The following is a 19547-nucleotide window of genomic DNA, read 5'->3' as shown; positions in this document are numbered from 1 at the left end:
TTGTGAAAATTTGATCTACAGCTGGCCACAAAACAGATGTCAACATGCTACAACATTCAGTGATTAAGTGTGCTGATCCTGTATTGATAAAGTAACATTGATACAGGAAAAGAAGAAAGTGACTTGTAAGTTCAAAGTGACAGTGTAGATGTAATGGTTCAGACTTAGAGGTCAAAATTGCATAAAAAACAGGTGTGAAAGAACTGCAAGGTAATTTAAAAGTATGAAGAAAGAGAAAATAAAGGACTGATTCATCTATTCCACTGGAGAGTGATGAAGACAAAATGTCTAGCAGAACTTCTGAGGTCGAGAAACCCACTTGTTGAGAAATTTATATGCAAAAACGGCTCGTTTGGGTTGAGAAAATATTTTACATAGAAGAGCGAACAACGTTGTTCGCTCTTCTATGTAAAATATTTTCTCAACCCAAACGAGCCGTTTTTGCATATAAAGAACTTCTGAGGATCCCATGGAGTTTGTGACACTGAATGAATGATGCAGATAATCCAAAAATTGAAGTGTAAAAGCAAGACGTTGTGGTATTTCAACATGGCACAGGAGCAATGCCGATTCAATTTGGTATTGAATGCACAACAACATTAAACTTTCCAAATCAAGAAGCTCGATGAAAAGCATCAAGTTTCAGTGCTCTTGAAAAGAACAGTTGATTGCTTGCATTCTGCATGGCAGGATTAAGGATTTTTAGTACTACATTACTTCCAGGAGATCCAGATGATCTTATGAACATGACTGGAAATACAATTAAATCTGATGATACAAAACTATTCTCATATGCCAATAATGTGCAACAAGTTTTGCCAGAAAAAGTTATACTTGCACTGATATTCTAGTCAATGATGTTTAAAGAAATGAAAGATAGATTGAAGAACAAACTTTTGAAATAGCTAGATGAGAATTATCCCACTGATGTGAAGGTCATGGCCTTTGTACCTACTCTAAAAACAAAAAGCAAGAATGAGAACAAATAGTTAATAACATAACATACACATCTTCCAAGTTTACTACTGTGTACTATGGGAGTCAAAACTTTCAATAGCATTACTAAATCTGCATATTTTTTTCATAAAACTTTGTAGGAGATTTTGTTCAACCAGAAAACTCTAAAAGTGAGTTTTAGCTCATTCTAGAATGATTTTATTTATTAAGGATAGCCATTCAGCACAAATCCTGGGTGTCTGGCCTGTGGAAGCAGTGTTAAAAATTTGCAAACAGTCTAAAAAAAGTTGATTTATTTATATCAACCATTTGTAATTTTAATGTATATGAACAGAAACTAAAATAAATGGTTATCTGTGTTGATGGTGGCACTATTTTTCTCTCACTTTGACTATCTGAATTAGATTTACATTGCTTAGCTTTAGGCCAGACCATAAAATAACTTGTTGCAAAATTCATGGTTAAATTTCAAAATTTCTTAATCAGAATGAGAATTGATACATGAGTTAGTTTCATGCAAAGTAATCAATTAATTTTATGAAAATAATCAACTTGTGTGTCCAATTATTACCATCTTCAATATTCAGTAATCAAAATTAATCTTTTAGAGGCAGTTCACGTCTTGCACAGAAAGCTGTCTTTATGTCTGCCTTAGAAATTTCCATGCTACTTGTGAAGTTCTGCTGATTGTGTGAGTGACTAATTTCCTCACACAGGTTGTGTAGTAATGATGGATTACAGTCATGTTGACTAATTGTTTTTCAAATTACATTGTGATGCTTCTTGTTTGGTGATATTGTTTTGTCTGGTGCACATGAGATGGTGTGTCAGGTAAAGATGAGACTGTTTCTTGTTTCTGTTTTTTTATAGTATTCTTTGGCTAGTGTATCAAATCTGATTTTGAAATAACCAAATACTTTGTTGAGGTCAGAAAATGACTGATTTGGGGTATATTCAGTGGTGATGCACACCAACACACACACATCCTAAATAGATCAGATGAATTTAAGTTGGGTCTGATAAAGGCAAATTCTGGGTGTTATTTACCTCATTTTACTGCTTTAATATCATGCTGAAAAGGTGTGGTCAGTTCTTATAAACTTATGAGAAGACAGTGCATTAGCATTCAAAATATTAGTCAAACAAGGTATCCAAGGCTACCTTAACTTTTACCAGTGTTTGAAACTGCAGAATTTTCTGTTGACCTTTTAACATGTCTTTAACACTTTGTAATTTCATAATTATCATCAACATTGTCTGTAGAAAAGTATGAAGAAAAACAGTATGAAAGGCTGTGTAAAATAATACTTCCATATAGTTATCTTATAAGTACCACATTAATGTCAAATTCATAAAGTGTAATTTTCATCTTAACAGCTGTCACATTTTCTTTATTTTTAATGAACATTTATTACATAATATGTTTTGAATATTTTAAAACTCTAATTATCTTTGTAATGCATAATTTGTTTACTTAATCAGTGAAATAGTATGCCATGTTTATTAAAGTTATTGATACAAAGGTTCAAACAAATTGTTGGTAATATAAGAGTAATCACACTCTACTCACATTACCTTAGGTAGATCAACAAGTAGGAAGAAAAAGAAGGAAATTGAGGACCTGAACTTGACATTAAAATCTGTAACAACACAGAAAGATGAGAAAGGTAAAATACTACTCTTTATATTAAGAAATAGGTTTTTTTCTGTCACCTTTCCTTGCTTGTGGAGAATGAAGTTAATGTTAGATAACACTGCACAACGAAGTTTTTGCTTCTTGAACACTGTTGGGTGTTCCTTATAGATGTTTGGCTGCTGATCATGAAAATCACGTCCACATTTGCCCATTACGTATAGTTTCATTGAAATCTTCAGTTTTGCTACAATGGGAAAACAATATCAGGGCAACTGGAATTTGTCAATGCTTGCTGACTACTCTTGAACACTGGAACGTGATGCACTGGACATTGAATACAAACAAAATCAGGAGCAAAACACTTTTAATTATGTTGAACTTAATAGTGTATTACAAACATAAACACAATTAAATAAGTTATTGCCAGTAAACAGCTAACTGACTATTTCTCAAAGTTTCTACTGATGAAGCAAAACCAAAACTATATTTGTGCATACCCACCCAGATACCTGCCACAATCAGCAAAACCTTTTCAGGAAGCAAAAAATTTAAAAAAATTGTTGTGCAGTGTAATTTTTGTATGGAGTGTAAAGGTTTATTATTTTAATTTTACCTAATACAAATGCTAGATTAGACTAGCTTTCTCATAAGTTATTTCTATGTAATTCAATAGAGAGTGTGAGCAGGAAATTCTGAAATTTGTATATTCCCATTGTTGTATCACTTTCCAGTAACATAACAAGTATGTGATATGTATCTTAGGACAACTGGTGATACCAAAACAAAATTGAGAACAATGTTTTGACCTTCTTAGGTCATCTCCAGATTAACAAAGAAGGAGTTTGCAACAGTTGTCCTGAAATACATTTTTACTTCAAGTTGGTTTCTCGTCATCACGAAATACGTGATATATTATTAATCACTTAACCTCTCCCTACATGTTGATATGGCATGTTTTTGTAAACATATAAATACAAAAATTTTGATTTTTTTTTTTTCCATTATTGCTTTTGCTTGTTTTAAAGTGGTGTAAAATGAGCAGGAGAATATGTCAATGTGAGGTTTAATAGTACTAAAAAACATAGGATTTTATAGTTAACTGAAGACTTTTAAGAATTACTACATAAAATGTTATTAATACAGATTATCTTTGGATACATCAATGATCTGGCTGTCTAAGTTGGTGATAAAGGATTTTAAGATGCTATTTTTTAGAAATAGCAAATAACATAAGTTGAATCTTTCAAACTGAGTTATTCAAGAAAAAGTTAAAATACTTTCCAGAATTATTATGGTTTTTATACCTTATGTATTATATAGAAACTGAAATACATCATGATGTATTCTACCATATTAATATTGCTCTTGACATGTAGTCTTAAATGTGTTTAAAGATGGAACCTCTTTGCTTTCTACTTTTAGAGATACATTTCCCTGACATAAGTGAGGATTTTTTTAGCATTAGTCATATATAAAAGAATTTCTAAAGTGTGGAACATCAGGTTTACAATTTCACCCATTTAAAGTTCTAAATATTTATTTTTCATTATTTTTTTAAGGTCTGGCACTAAAATTGTACTAATGTATAACTTGTAATTATAAATATTTATTCTTTATCAGTGAGAGTTAAATATTTTCTTTCGGAGTGGTTGGAAAGAAATACAGTTTTATTCCATATGAGTTCTGCAGTTATAACACTTAGCAGAGACATAAATCAGGTAGATAATTGTGACTAACCAACAATAATTGGCTTTATAAGTACAATGACATTATTTATGTAGCTAAAACTCATTCAAAACAAAGAGCATAAGCTATTATATTACTGTAATTTTATTGAATGTTATTTTTATACATTTTAAAAATGCATGCTGGTACATTTAGCAGAGACATAAATCAGGTAGATAATTGTGACTAACCAACAATAATTGGCTTTATAAGTACAATGACATTATTTATGTAGCTAAAACTCATTCAAAACAAAGAGCATAAGCTATTATATTACTGTAATTTTATTGAATGTTATTTTTATACATTTTAAAAATGCATGCTGGTACATTTTATCTGTTTTTATAACTTTAAAAATTAAAACAACTTATGTAACAAGTGTGTGGTACAAGTATTGTGTACATATTAACTAAAAGCATGAATTATTATACTGTACATAACTATCTTTAATATTAAATGAGTTTTCATAATTTTAGTGTGTTTTTCAATAGTTAGGTCACTGATATTCTTAGGGTGAATCAAAACAAGTGATAAAAGTCTGCTTAATGTAAGCAGTCGTCGGTGTTTGGGTAGTAAAAGTTCATACCCTGGAGGGTCAGGTTCTGTATGACCTCTTCCTCCTCCCCGTACTTGGTTTTTGGAATTTCGCACAAAGCTACTCGAGGGCTATCTGTGCTAGCCGTCCCTAATTTTGCAGTGTAAGACAAGAGGGAAGGCAGCTAGTCATCACCACCCAAGTAGCCAACTCTTGGGCTACTTTTTTACCAACGAAAAGTGGGATTGACCGTCACATTATGACGTCCCCACGGCTGGGAGGGCGAGCATGTTTGGCGCGACTCGGGCGCGAATCAGCGACCCTCAGATTACTGGCGCACGCCTTTAACGCGCTACCCCATGCCGGGCCCCTACCCCGTACTTATATTCTTGGCTGATTGATATTTATGACTGTGAACTGAATTTCATTTGGTCCTTTTCAGGACAATGTCCATGTATCTTGGCTCGTATACAGTTTTTATTCTATTAGCAGAATGTCAAGTTTGCTTGTAGCATTTTTTAATACATAAATAAATAAACTATAAATATGTAAATTTTTAATTATTATTTAAACTTTATATTTTTTATTATTATTTAAACTTTATATTTTTATTATTATTTAAAGTTTATATTTTTTATTATTATTTAAAGTTTATATATATATTTTTTATTATTTATTTTTATATTTGAAATATAAGTTAACTGGGGAGAGATGTTTAGGACTAGCTTCATCATGTATGAGGTACCGGTCTAGTTCGCATAGTAATTCGTTTTTCATCCAATTCTTATTAAAGTACATAATTGTAATATGTGGGAGTCTATCTGGTATGGTTGGTATGTTCGAGTATTTGTGAATGAATTGAGATGATATTGTTCTTGGAACTCTGTGTGCAGTTGTGAGGAGTGTGTTTTGGATTGTTTGTAGTTTAGTTTTAATTATTTTATTGCTTACAGTTATCCATGCTGGAGCTGCATAGTCTATTACAGGTCTAATATATGTTTTATAGATTTTTAGTATGTTATCTGTAGATGCTTCACTGTTTTTACCAGTCAGACTCTAGCATAGTTAGTTCTTCGCCAGACTTTATTTTTAATTTCGTCCACATGATTGATCCAAGTTAGTTTTGAATCATAGGTCAGACCTAAAAATTTTGCCAATGGGGCAATCTGGAGTAGAGTGCCATTCATATATAGTTCTGGCTGTTGTTTTTGTGTTTTGTGGATTTCGTAAAGACTACGAGTTGTGTTTTTGCTGTGTTTATTTTTATTCTATATTTTTGACAGTATTCACTTATTCTATTTAGTTGTGGTTGTATGTTCGTGGCTGCTATCGTGGGTGTTTCGGCACTTTTCCAGACTGCCATATCATCTGCGAACTGTGAAGAGAATCCATGATTTGGATCCCTCAGTGGAATATTGTTTACATACATGATGAAAAGTATAGGGCTAACCACCCTCCCTGAGGGACACCAGCTTGTGGAGTAAAATATTCAGAAAAAGTTCCTTCAACATTTACTCTACATTTTCTATTTTTCAAAAAGTTAGATAACCAGCGAATAATTCCTCGCGGTAGTTCCATTTCATTCATTCGGAACCTTAGACCATCGTGCCAAACAGTGTCAAATGCTTTCTCGATATCAAGGAAGCAAGCGACAGTACATTCTTTTTTGTTGAAACTATCTATTATGGTTTCGGTTAATCTGATTAGGTGGTCTGTCGTTTGTCTAAGTTTCCTGAATCCATTTTGTTCTTTTGGTAATTTTGATGTTATCTCCAAGAATGTGGAGAGTCTAGTACTGATTATTCTTTCAAGAATTTTGCCTACACAGCTGGTCAGGCTGATTGGTCGGTAGCTATTAGGTTTATTCGCTGGCTTTCCTTCCTTATAGAACATTAATATATTTGCAAGCTTCCAAGAAACTTGGATGTATCCTGAGGATAGTGATAAGTTAAAAAGTGAATTTAAGTGGTCAAACAATTTCGGAGTGCCCTTTTTTTAGGAGGATAGCTTGTATTTCGTCTTCATCTGGTGCTTTGTTTTTTGTGTTTTTTATTGCTTCTAGTAATTCTTGAAGGGATATTTCATTTGTTATTAATGTGCTTGCATAATCTGTATCGGAACTTGTATTTGTATCAGTTATGTTTACTGGAAAAATTGGCTCAAATTGATGTTTATTGTTTACTATGTGATTAGTGACTATTGTAGAAATATGTATTCATATCTGGATCAGTGTGAGTTTCAAATATATTTTGGAGTTGATCTTTGAAAGCTTCGGCTGTTTCTTTATTTGTGTGTGCTATAGTGTTATTATGTTCGAGTGGAGGATATTTCTTTGTGTTTGTGTTTTCATTTGTGAGTCTTTTAAGATGTGACCAGAATTTTTTCGAGTCAGTCTTATCATTTAGTTTATTGCAGTAATTGTCCCATTTATTTTGTTTTTGTTGTTTTATTTGTGTTCTGATGTGATTTCTAATGTTGTTTATTTGCGTTTTGGTTTCTCTGTTTCTTGTAATCATGTACTGGCTTCTTAATTGTCTTCGTTTTTTGATTATATTGATCATTTCTGTGGTGGGTTTACATGTGTTGTTTGTTGTTTTATGGTGTTGTTTTGGTATTGTTAACTTGGCTGCTTTCTGAAGACGGCCCGGCATGGCCTAGCGCGTAAGGCGTGCGACTCGTAATCCGAGGGTCGCGGGTTCGCGCCCGCGTCGCGCTAAACATGCTCGCCCTCCCAGCCGTGGGGGGTGTATAATGTTACGGTCAATCCCACTATTCGTTGGTAAAAGAGTAGCCCAAGAGTTGGCGGTGGGTGGTGATGACTAGCTGCCTTCCCTCTAGTCTTACACTGCAAAATTAGGGACGGCTAGCACAGATAGCCCTCGAGTAGCTTTGTGCGAAATTTCCAAACAAACAAACAAACAAAGCTTTCTGAAGGCATTCCGTAATTGTTTGACAGTAGTTATCCATTTCGACATGTTTTAACTTCTTTTATAACTTTATTAGGTAACAGGTTATCTAATTCCTGTTTATAATATTGCCAATCTGCTTTTCTGTAATTAAATTTTTCTTTCCTATATGTTATATTTTTATGGGGGCGAGATCAAAGACACAATATATTGGGAGGTGATCACTGTCAACATCCTTTCCCACTTGAAATTTTATTAATTTCTGGCTTAGGTTATATGTGCACATACACAGGTCTAGTATGTCACTGGAGTTAGTGGCATACGCTGTATGTGTGGGGGTGGTATCATTTACTAAAGCTATATTATTATCGTCTATGAATTTTATTAGATTTCTACCATTGGAATTTGAGCTTTGGCATCCAAAGGTAACATTTTTACTATTTAAGTCCTCCATAACTATGGAGTTTTGGTTGTGGGAAAGGATGTTGCTAAGTAATGTTATATCTATTTGTTTGTTAGGTGAGCAGTAAATTCCTGCTACTGTTACTTCAGTTTTATTCCTTTGCAGGATATCTACAGTATCATGTTCATTGCTGCTGCTAAATTTAATTTCTATTACTGAAAGCTCCACTTTGTAGAAAAGCATTATGCCTCTGTTTTCATCATTTTTATTTGTTCTGTCTTTTCTTATGGTTGAATAATTTGCTATTTTAAATCTATTGTTATTGTATATTAGAGTTTCGCTTACTGTTATAATATGGGGGTTAGTTTCTTGTATTAGGTCTTCGATCTCATGTTTCTTGGAAGCTATTGCACCTTGGATGTTGATATATACTACTGTGAACATTGTGCTGTGAGCATGTATCCAGTAAGTGTTGATATTATGTCGGGTGTGATGTGTTTTTTGGAGATATTGATCAGTAGTTCAAAACAGTTAGTTGTCTGGTTTGGTTTAGTGTATTCTGTTATGAATTCTGTAATTATGTTTTTGATTATTGTTGTGAATAGGCTTGTTTTATCTGATGTGTTAATATTTGTTTCTTGTATGGTGGTGCTGTTTTCTTCTGGTTTTTGTGTTTGTGTTAAAGTGTTCTTGTCCTGGGTTTTAATGTTCTGCTCTTGCTGTTTGTGGGGTTGTTTTACTTTCAGCATTTACGTGGTTTTGTTGTTTTATTGAATTCTGTTGATATGTCTGTTTTAGGTAAGCTGTTTGTATTAGGTTGGTTTTGTTCTGTTGGTGTTCTGATCTGATAAATACGTTGTTTTATTTGTTTGTATTTATCACATCCTTTGTAATTTGCTGTATGGGTTTGACCACAGTTACAACATTTAGGTGTTTCCTTATCTTTTTTGCATTGGTTGATATGGTGTTCCCGCCACATCCGCAGCATCTCGGTGTTGCTAAGCAGGCTGCTGAGACATGCCCATATCTTTGGCAACATTGTGTTACAACAACCGGAGTTTTCAGTTGCTCTACTTGGTATTTTTTATACCAAAGCGTTATTCCATTATTTATTAATTTTTGTATGTTGTAACTGTCGTCAATATCAATGCGTATGAGATTCGTGGGTGCCTGTGTTTTCTTTGAGATTATACGTTCTATTTTATTGTGTGGAATGCCTTGTTCATCTAAAGCTTGTGTGACTGATTCTAAGTTAATGGTCTGGTGAACCCCTCTTACCACAATGGCTTTAGGCTGCTGCTCACTTCCTGGAAGGTGAATTTTAATTTTTCCTGGTTTTAAGGTATCTGCTGGCCCCTCCTTTACTAATCTGTTAAGGTCAGCTACGTCATGCCCTTGAACAAAGACACCGCTTCTGGGCAGACGCTTAATATTAACTATGGTTAATAAGTTACTTTTATTATCGTGGTAAGTAAACTTGGCAACAAAACTTAGCTTGTAATACAAATTTGGAAATTATATAGTTTTAATTTCCTAGTTTTATAGGACAACATTTAAAAATGTCTTCAATTTTCCATTGTTTCAGAATTGTGATATTTGCATTTTAAGTATTTCCTCTTTTCTCATTTATTGACCACTTGTCCAAGAAGTACAAAATTTAACATAAGTCGCTCATTATAATATTGTTATTACTCAGATAAAGTATAATTTTTACAGCCTTCAATCTCATTTGGTTACAGAGCCATAAACTAGAAAATCAAGTCCATTTAGCCATACCCATAATTAAGTTTTCTCTTTCACAAGTTTCCAATATTTAGTTCTCTTTGATATTTAAAACTATATTACTTTTAACCAACAGAAATCCAAATATTATATTACATAATTTTCTGTACAGGAGTTTGTTTATTTTGCTTCCAGTGCAAATTTTATTCCCACAGGAAACACATTGGCAAGTTTAGCTAAATTTTTATTGGGTCTTACTGAATGGTAAGAAAGCCAGAAAATTTTGATAGTCCTAGGACAATATGTGCTTTTAGCATGTTATTTTGTATTCTTTGTTGCAATTTTGATTAACTAAAAATCATTTAGTGCAGTAATACCATTATAATAATAGTTTTAATTGAGAGTTGATAAAAAAAAGGCCCAGGTAAGTACTATATTTCTAGTTTTTCATGTGTACTATTTATTATTATAAAGGTAAATAAAATATAAGTTTTAGAGTAGGTTAAATAAATAAAAAAACAAAATGATTTCCTGTGATATGCTCATTAGTAACCAATGCATTACATAATTTCTTCAGGTAACATAAGCTACATGTTTACAAAGTGGTTCACAACTTGTGTGGTGATATCATTAGTTAGACACAGTTCAAAGAGCAATAAAATTTAAGCATAAATATACATATATTGTTAAGGGCTTAAAGCTATTTAAGATAGTCAAATGTGTCGTGAAGTCATTCTTGAAAATAAAAAGGGCAATATATTTTCTTTTCACGGTATATGAGGTGTAGAGTTAGAATGGGGAAAATAACATAACACGTAAAGTTTTACTGAAAAAACACACATTGAAATTCCAGTGCAATTACCCACCCTTTTTCACAGTTATAGCTATTTTTCATATGATTTCCTTCTCGTGCACAGATTGTCACTCACTACTAGCTGTGAATTACTATCTAATTACACATGTATGCCACATGTGCAAATTAGCATTCAACAACTCTCCACCAGTATGAGTGTAACACATCCTTTTTCTGATATATATATTACCACATCAACCTGCCACAATCAAGGCAGGTTATCTTGATTGCAGGGTATAGCCATACATTACAAACCCTTTCAGATATTTCCAGTGTCAGTGTTTGGTCGCTCAAAGACGTCATGTTGTGGTTCATTGAACTGTGCTCATTCTTGTCCAGAATAGTTAGAAGAAAAAGAGATGCAGCATTTGAAAACGATTCATAACATTACTTATCCTGAGGCTTGAAAATTGCTGTCCAGCACTTCATCTCAGATGTATGGCTGCTGCATGTCATCCCACAACTACAGTGGGAGTGCAGACAGATATCTCTGTGTCTCCAAAAGAATCATTCTCAAACCAAATGAAAAGGATTTTGACCTGCATTGTTAAAAAAGTTGATGAATTAGCTTAACATCCATCTCTGTCCCTAACATACATTCCAACAAATCCCAAGATCCACTTCCTCTGGTTCTGGGTACAGGCATTTCTTTGGGTGCATCACCTTCTCCCACCACAAGATGCAAAAGGATCATTTGTTCTTGTCCCCAGTCACTGGAATCCTCTTTAAACAGCATAGACCTACCCAATCGACCCAGGACAGGATCCACGGAGGTTGACAGACCTCCCTCAAATAAAGACAGTAAAGAACAAAAGACATGCACGAAAACAGAAGGGTTCTCCACCCAACTTCCCTGCACATGAGTAATAATGTCCAACTTGATACAATGGAACTGTCGAGGTTTACGTTGTAATCTGGATGACATCAAAACACAGATTGCTTCCTACCATTCTGCATGTCTTTCCTTACAGGAAATATACCAGTAACCTGCCAATACAGTTACCTTTCAGTATTTTTTTTTTTTTTTTGTACAGAAATGACAGGCTGTGTGATGGATGAGCACATGTAGGGGTGGCATTGTTGGTTGATTAGCATGTGCCCACCCTGTCTTTGCCACTGGATGCACTCTTGGAGTCTATTCCTATCTTGCAAGGTGTTGCTGTACACTAATGCTAGTGATAATTTATTGTTTATGCATGACACCTTGTTAAGAGGATAAAATTGGTCTTACCTGAAATCTAGTGTGTCTTTTTAAAATCCTAAACTTGTACATTCTTATCCTTTGGTTTTTAGATATATCACAAGAAATCACAACACATTCATCCTTCCTGAATATTTTATATATTTCAATAAAATCTATTTTCTCTCTTCTTTTTTTTAATGCTCTTAACATGCTTTTCATAAGTTGCCAGGTAAGTCAATCACGTATTTCAGTTGAAAACAGAGAATCTACCTAATTCTGTCTAGTTTCTATGGTTTTGTACATTTCTTGTCAACAAGCTTTTTTATTTTGTAAAATTTCAGTCATCAACATTATTTTAACTGAACTTTTCATGTTCTTAATTATAGGAATATGTTTTAAAGTCATTTTAAATACTTTATTGTGAGAGAGAAAAATGTAATGTAGATTGTATGGTCAGTAGTATGTACTTAATGGGCATTCTCTACTCAATCATACGAAATTAAATGTAGTCATGTTGTTTCGTATTCAGTCAGTAAATCAAACCACCCCACCCACTCCCCCACAAAAATTATATTTACCAAAGAGTTTAGCCTACTTCAAAGGCATCTTCACATTACAAAAGGAGAAAAGATATAACATTTATGAAAAGTTGTTTTACACCTAATGAAGGAAACACAAAATCACATGTTCATTGCAAATTTAATCACTTTTTATACCCTTATTTTAAAAGAGACCAGAAAATAGAGAGAATGGTGTTTCTGATTTTAAATATTTCTGGGAGAGCATGCCTCTGGATCTTCCTTAAGATATTGTGCATAAAATATGGTGTAGAGTCACAATCCAGCACTACATAGTACACTGACAGGATTATCTCCCTGATTCATTAGTATCACCCACTTAAACATACTGAAAACCTTGTCTGTTGATCTTTTATAAAGAGATCTTAATATAACCTTTCCATCCCTGGAGTAAGTTTAGTAGCTGTGGTGTGAACAATTTACAACAAATCAGTGTCATTACTCAGACAAAGCTCACACAATATTTCAAGTGAAGACTATCGAGGACCAACTAGTGGCTTGAATAGAAAGATAACTTCCTCGTTTTACTTGATAATCAGTTTAAGTTGCATCACTCTGAACAGTCCTTCATACATCACCATTCCTTCTTGTGCATGAAAATCAAAGTTGTACACCACTTCATAAGTATTTGGTGGATCAGAGCAAGATATATTGATTATCTTTCTCATGAAGTTGTTTGATCCTGCAGGCACTTGTCACCTTGTAATTCAGAAGTTACTTTTTGTTTCATAAGTGTTTAACAGAATTTGAATTAATAACTTTTTCTTTAATTATGTTTTTTATGTAAACCATTAAGATTTTCTATACTTAATCTTTTCCCATAGAAAGGGATTTTAAGATTATAAAATCTATTTATTTTATTATAATTTCTTCAATAAAGAAATAAGATTTGATATAAAATTGCAGAAAGACTTGCCAACAGTATGGTTAACAATGTAACTGAAATGTGTCTGAGGTAATTAACCACCTTAATACAAAAGTTTCCAATACCAAATAATTAGTAGTAAACTGTATTTTAACAAAAAGATTAATTATGGGCCATTGAAAACAAACTTTATATTATGTATTATAAACATTCTCCTGATTTTATTCCTCACTCATGTTTAAAATTAACTGTAGCAAGTACATTTATGAAAAGTAATTTTTTACAGCATCCAATCAAGAGCAGTTTTCCTGATCAAGTCACTGGTGGTGTTTTATCAAAAGTGAAAAGAAAATTAGGCTTACAAAAAGTTTCCAAAATGGCAAGTGTATCTGAAGAATTTAAAAAAATGCACTTCAAAACATTTAGGCTACTGATTGTGATCCACATACATATTCCATTATCAATTAAATTATATTCTATTAAACCTGTATGTGTGCTTGGTCATTCTGACCAGTTCTGTAATCTCCATGTAACCATGAAATTACATGAACTACTGAAATGTTCTAAATATACAAAGTGTATCATCATGAGTTTTGGCAAATGTTTATGTAAAAGTTACAAGCCATTTATTAACTGAAATTATATTTCAAGTAAATTGCTTTCATAAAACATTTATCCATTAATTTTTTGAATTCTCTGTCAAGTAATTCTGTGAAAAGTGTGATTTTTCATGCTAAGAATAAAATTAATGGTTACATTACAAATGGCTGACTAGCATGCCACGTAGATTTTGTAAAGTTTATATTAAAGTTGGTGATAAAGCCCTTCATTGCTCTGGTGAGTGTCAAAAATGGTATCATTTAAGATGTAAGAACTTTACTGAACAGGATTTGGAATATTTTAATGAAATTGGGAAAAGTTATGAATGTGATTTTTGTATGAGAAAAAGAAAGTTAAGCCTAAATAGTGAATCTCCATTAAGAAGGACTGTGTCCATTTCGTTAGAGGGGGAGACAGTGAATCTTGTTGAGAATAGTGAGCTTGATTTAAATATGGGGGGAGGCAGATATGAAGTTGCTTAAGACAAAAGTTACTGAAATTTTGTCAAGACTTGATGACTTTCACTTAATTAAAGTAAAGGTCGAAGAATTAGTGACTTCCTTTCAATTTTATTCAGAGAAGGTAGAAACTATGAGTAAGGATATCACAACTTTGAGAGCTGAAGTTAAGGAGTGTAAACAGGAAAATAAAACATTAAAGCACGAAAATGAAGAATTGTGGAAGGAGATGGCAAGTTTTCGGAGGAAGATGTGTGACGCGGAACAATATTCTTATAACTATAATGTTTTGATTGGAGGTATTCCAGAGAAGCCTAATGAGAATTTGCAAGAAGTTGTTGAGAAGATTACAACTACTTTTGGGGTTGACTGTGCTCCTACAGATATTGACACTGTTCATCGTATAGGAAAGAAAACAACTGAAAATAAGAGTCCGAGACAGATTGTTGTTAAGTTTTGTCGTAAGCAAATTAAATTTGATCTGCTTAAACTTAAGAAAACTAAATTTCGCTCTCTTAATACAAATGATATTAAGGTCTGTAATGAATCTTATCCAGTTTATGTTAACGAACATCTCTCCCCATATTATCGTGATATTTTCATGCAAGCAAAACGAAAACAGAAAGATCTTGGCTATAAATTTCTTTGGGTATCGAATGGTAATATTCTTATTAGGAAATCAGAAACTACTCAGCCCATTGTTTTATGCTGCTTGATTGATCTTAATAATTTATAAATACTGCAATGGCTGATGATTTTGATGATATTGTTGGTGTTACACCAACTTTGTCTTCTCTTTCTGATTTACCAAATGTTTTTTTCTGTTGGTCATTTAAATTTAATACATGTTAACATTCGAAGTCTTACTCAAAATTTTGACCAATTTCTTGTTTTTTTACAATCAAGCGTTGTTAAATTTCATATAATAGCTTTTTCTGAAACTTGGTTTGTTGAGGATGGATTTGTTTCCTTTTCGATTCCAGGTTACTCCTTTTATTCTTCATCTTCTGGTCTAAATAAGGCTAGTGGAGTGGCAGTTTTTGTTAAATTTGAGATACTGACTATGATAAGAGAAGTACAGTACATTAAGTCTGATGCTTTAATTTTATTTTGTATGATTCAAAATAAGAAATTTAATCTCTTTGTTGTTTATCGATCTCCTAGATTGCCTGTATTGAAATTTATTGATGAGCTTTCATTAGAATTGAATTTATACAAATATGATATTAATATACTTGTTGGTGATTTTAATATAGATGTTTTGGCATTTGATGATGTTTGTTATAAAAAATGCATATTTTAAGTTTTTGTCTGAGAACAATCTTCGTATTATTATTTCTTCTCCTACACGGATAACCAATGTTACTAATTCTTGTATTGATCATTTTTTAATTAGTGGAAATACTGTTAAAAATTGTTATTCTTATATTGTTGAGAGTTTTTTGACCGATCATTTTCCAATTGTTTTAGGTATAGACATTTTATCGGATCTAGAACATGTCTCAAATGTTCAAAAGATTAAGTATAATGATTTGAGTTCTTGTTTGAATTTTTCAGATTGGTCTTGTGTTATGAATTGTTCTGATGTTAATGTTGCTTATGATAATTTTGCTGAAGTGTTAACTGATTGTATTCAAAGTTGTACTACTACTGTTTCTGTGTCACGAAAGTTTAGAAAAATTAAGCCATGGATTACCAGTGAATTGGTTTTGTTAATGATTAAAAGAGATAAGTTAAAAAAGAAAGTACATCAATTTCCTGATGATATTTATCTAAAGATTAGATTTAAGTGTTTAAGGAATTATGTTGTTAGTTTGACCCGTAAGACTAAATGGACTTATTATCATAACCTGTTTAAGAATGCTAAAACTATTAAACAGAATTGGAATATTGTTAACTCTATTATTGATGTTAAAAAAAAAAAAAGAAATTTTGTAATTTTGGTACTACTGATTTATCTGATTTGAATTATTTTTTTGTTAATGTTGCTAAATCTACTTGCTCCGATCCTAAATTTTGTTCTCAGGGCATGCCTCCTGCTCCTTCTTCTTCTTGTTACCTATATCCTGTTACTGTATCTGAAACTATGAATAATATTTTCTCCTTATCAAATTCAGCTTCTAATGGTGTAGATGGTGTTTCGGTTAAGATTTTGAAAGCTAATGCTAATCTTTTTGCACCAATTTTGACTTTTTTAATTAATTTATCTTTTACTCAAGGGAAGTTTCCTAATGCTTTAAAGTTATCATTGGTCATTCCTATTTATAAATCTGGTAATATTTTTGATTTTACGAATTATAGACCTATTTCCTTATTAATACATTTCTCTAAACTATTTGAAAAATCTATGAAGATTAGAATTTTATCATTTCTTGATAGACATTCAGTTTTGTCTCCTTCTCAATTTGGCTTTCGGCCTGGGCTTGGAACGGAGGTTGCTGTTGCTAAACTTGTGGGAAGTATTACAGAAGCTTTGGATTCTGATCTTCATCCAATTGCTGTTTTTCTTGACTTAGCCAAAGCTTTTGATTCTGTTAATCATAAAATTTTGTTAAATAAATTATCTTATTATGGTTTTAGAGGCATTGTTTTTGATTGGTTTTTTTCTTACTTTCACAATAGAAAGCAATCGGTTTGTATCCATAATAATTATAGTAATTGGCTTACAATTAATGTTGGAGTACCACAAGGTTCTGTTCTGGGCCCTTTATTATTTCTCATTTATATAAATGATATTCTTTACCAACAGTTTTCTGGAGATATCCAAGCCTATGCCGATGATATTGCTGTTGTTTATAGTAAGCCAAATCTAATTAATGAAGCCATTATTTCTAGTGATCTTAATAAAATTAAAAATTGGCTTTTCTGTAATGGCTTCTCCTTAAATATATCTAAATCTTTTCTTCTTCAGTTTAACCTTTATGGTGTCATTCCAGCTTTTCCTTCTATTTTTTATCATTCCAATGATTGTTATACTTACCCTAATTGTAAGTGTCCCAAATTGACTCAAGTTTCCTCTGTTAAATATTTAGGAATTATTTTAGATCGAAAATTAAATTGGCAATTTCATATTAATTTTTTAGTTAATAAATTAAAATATAGTTCTATGCTAATTTTGAACTTAGTCATTGTGCTCCTTATCATATTTTGTTAAGTGTATATTATGCTCTCTTTCAATCTTTCTTACAATATTGTATTTCAATTTGGGGTGGCACATATAAGACTTTTTTAATTCCTATTCACAAGTTGCAAAAAAGTGTTTTCTCTCTTATTTTTACCCATAGGCTTGATACCGATTTCAGTAAATTTAACTCCCCTCTTTCATATGATAAACTTTATTTATATTTTTTAGCTTTATCTACAATGCATGTTTTTTTTAATAGGCCTTTTAAAGTCACTTCATATTTTACACGACTTCAATCTTTTTTTCCAATTAATGTACCCACACCACGTAAAACAGTTACACTTCATCAATATCTTTATTTGGCACCTCGTATTCATAATTTTATTCCTTATAGTATAAGATCTTCTATTAATCGTGTTAATCAAAAGAAATACTTAAAACAATGGATCTTAAATACTGATGATAATATTCTGGGAACTTTATTTTGATTTTGTAAGTTTTGATTTTACTTTATTATGTGTTTAACCATCACAGGACGAGTTAACTCTTTGTTGATGGTTTTATATTGTTATTTGATTTTTTGTGTCTAATTTATTGCTTAATAAATTTATTATTATTATTATTATTATATTTCATGGTTTTTATGTTTAATTTACCTTACTTATAATACCATCTTAATGAATATCATTTTTTTATTTTTCATAGAACTTTAAACTTGCTCTCTCATCTTCACCACCATAACACCAACTGTAATGAAAGTAGTGAAACAAATGTTGGAAGTACATAATAATTGCAGATTGTGAAAATGCAATAAGAATTTTTATTTTTGCACAGCCTCAGTTTTCTAAACATTTCCTGATTGGCTGCTTTTGATTTTATTACTTTACAATGCCTTTCTGACCCAATATAATGATGTAATTGTTAAATATACACAGAAGTAAAACTTAACCAACCGACTGAAATACAAAGTGTACAACGGCACTGAACATCTTCAAGATCCAGATCCCTTCTTCCACCTCTTGTGGAGCAGATTGATTTTTTGTTCAAAACTGAACTATTTGTCTCTTATTTAAGTTTCTGCCAGGACCTTGGCCTTGAAGATGCTGTACCCTATTCACCATCTGAGACTTCAGCCTTGAACAGGGTCTTTCCATATGTCTCCAGTTCAGAGTCTGTACACTGGGTTCCACTGGTTATACTTTTTTGGGAATATACAGTCTGCCATTCTTCCCTTTGGTCTTCATATTTAGGTGAAGCTGACTGAGTTCAGTATGTCACAGATTGATGTTGCTTTTTCCATCAATCAGCCCACCACACTATGTGTTATTACCACCTCTGCCTGTTGCCTTTCTCTGAGTCATCTGAGGAAGGTTGATACTTGCATTTGGTTGTACTGTTTTCATTGCCAAACATCTTTTGAATCATTCTTTCATTCCCAGTTATACAGATGGTTTAAAATCAGTTAAGTCTATTGGATCTGCCATGGTTTGTTGCAGCTAGGTGGTTTTGTACAATATCCACTCTACAGTTTCTGTGTTCACTGTCAAGTTATATGGCATTTCTTTTGTTCTGAATGATATCGAAGCTACACAGTACACTCACTGTTCTATTTATACCAACTCTCTTCACTCTCTACTGGTCAGAGAATCGCTTTGTGTTAATTCTAACCTTATTTTCACAATATTCAACACTGGCTGGCCTATTTTTCTTCTATCTTCTATTCACATCCAGTTTTTCTGGATAACTGGTCATGTTGGTATTCACAGGAACAAGTTTGCTGACATTAAGTTGGTCTGATCTGGTGCTGTCACTGCTTTGCTTGTTCTATATATGGACTACAGTACTGTATTCAAGGCTCAGCTTCTATTTCCCGTATATTAGGATTGTTTCCTATATACTAATATCACCAATATTTCTATTCATTTTTTTATTTCCCGTATATTAGTTTTTTGTTACCTGTATATTAATATCACCTATATTTTTATTAATTTTTCTATTTCCC

The 19547-nt window shown here is 32.4% G+C and overlaps 1 protein-coding gene across 4 annotated transcripts in view; it reads left to right on the top strand.

Annotated features, from left to right (window-relative positions):
* The window catches only part of LOC143243104 (serine/threonine-protein kinase atr-like), a 67787-nt gene that overhangs the window by 41005 nt on the left and 7235 nt on the right, over positions 1 to 19547 (top strand). For 3 of the 4 annotated variants that reach the window (XM_076486850.1, XM_076486849.1, XM_076486848.1), the window contains exons 9-10: positions 2538 to 2624; positions 13650 to 13742. The gene's annotated coding sequence lies outside the window, so the exon portion shown is untranslated. The remainder of the gene's footprint in view (positions 1 to 2537; positions 2625 to 13649; positions 13743 to 19547) is intronic. The other variant, XM_076486846.1, reaches the window with a different exon arrangement.

This window comes from Tachypleus tridentatus, unplaced genomic scaffold, assembly GCF_004210375.1.
Source record: "Tachypleus tridentatus isolate NWPU-2018 unplaced genomic scaffold, ASM421037v1 Hic_cluster_2, whole genome shotgun sequence".
Classification (NCBI taxonomy): domain Eukaryota; kingdom Metazoa; phylum Arthropoda; class Merostomata; order Xiphosura; family Limulidae; genus Tachypleus; species Tachypleus tridentatus.
Note: the sequence above shows the minus strand (reverse complement) of the source record. Positions and strands in the feature narration are given on the sequence as shown.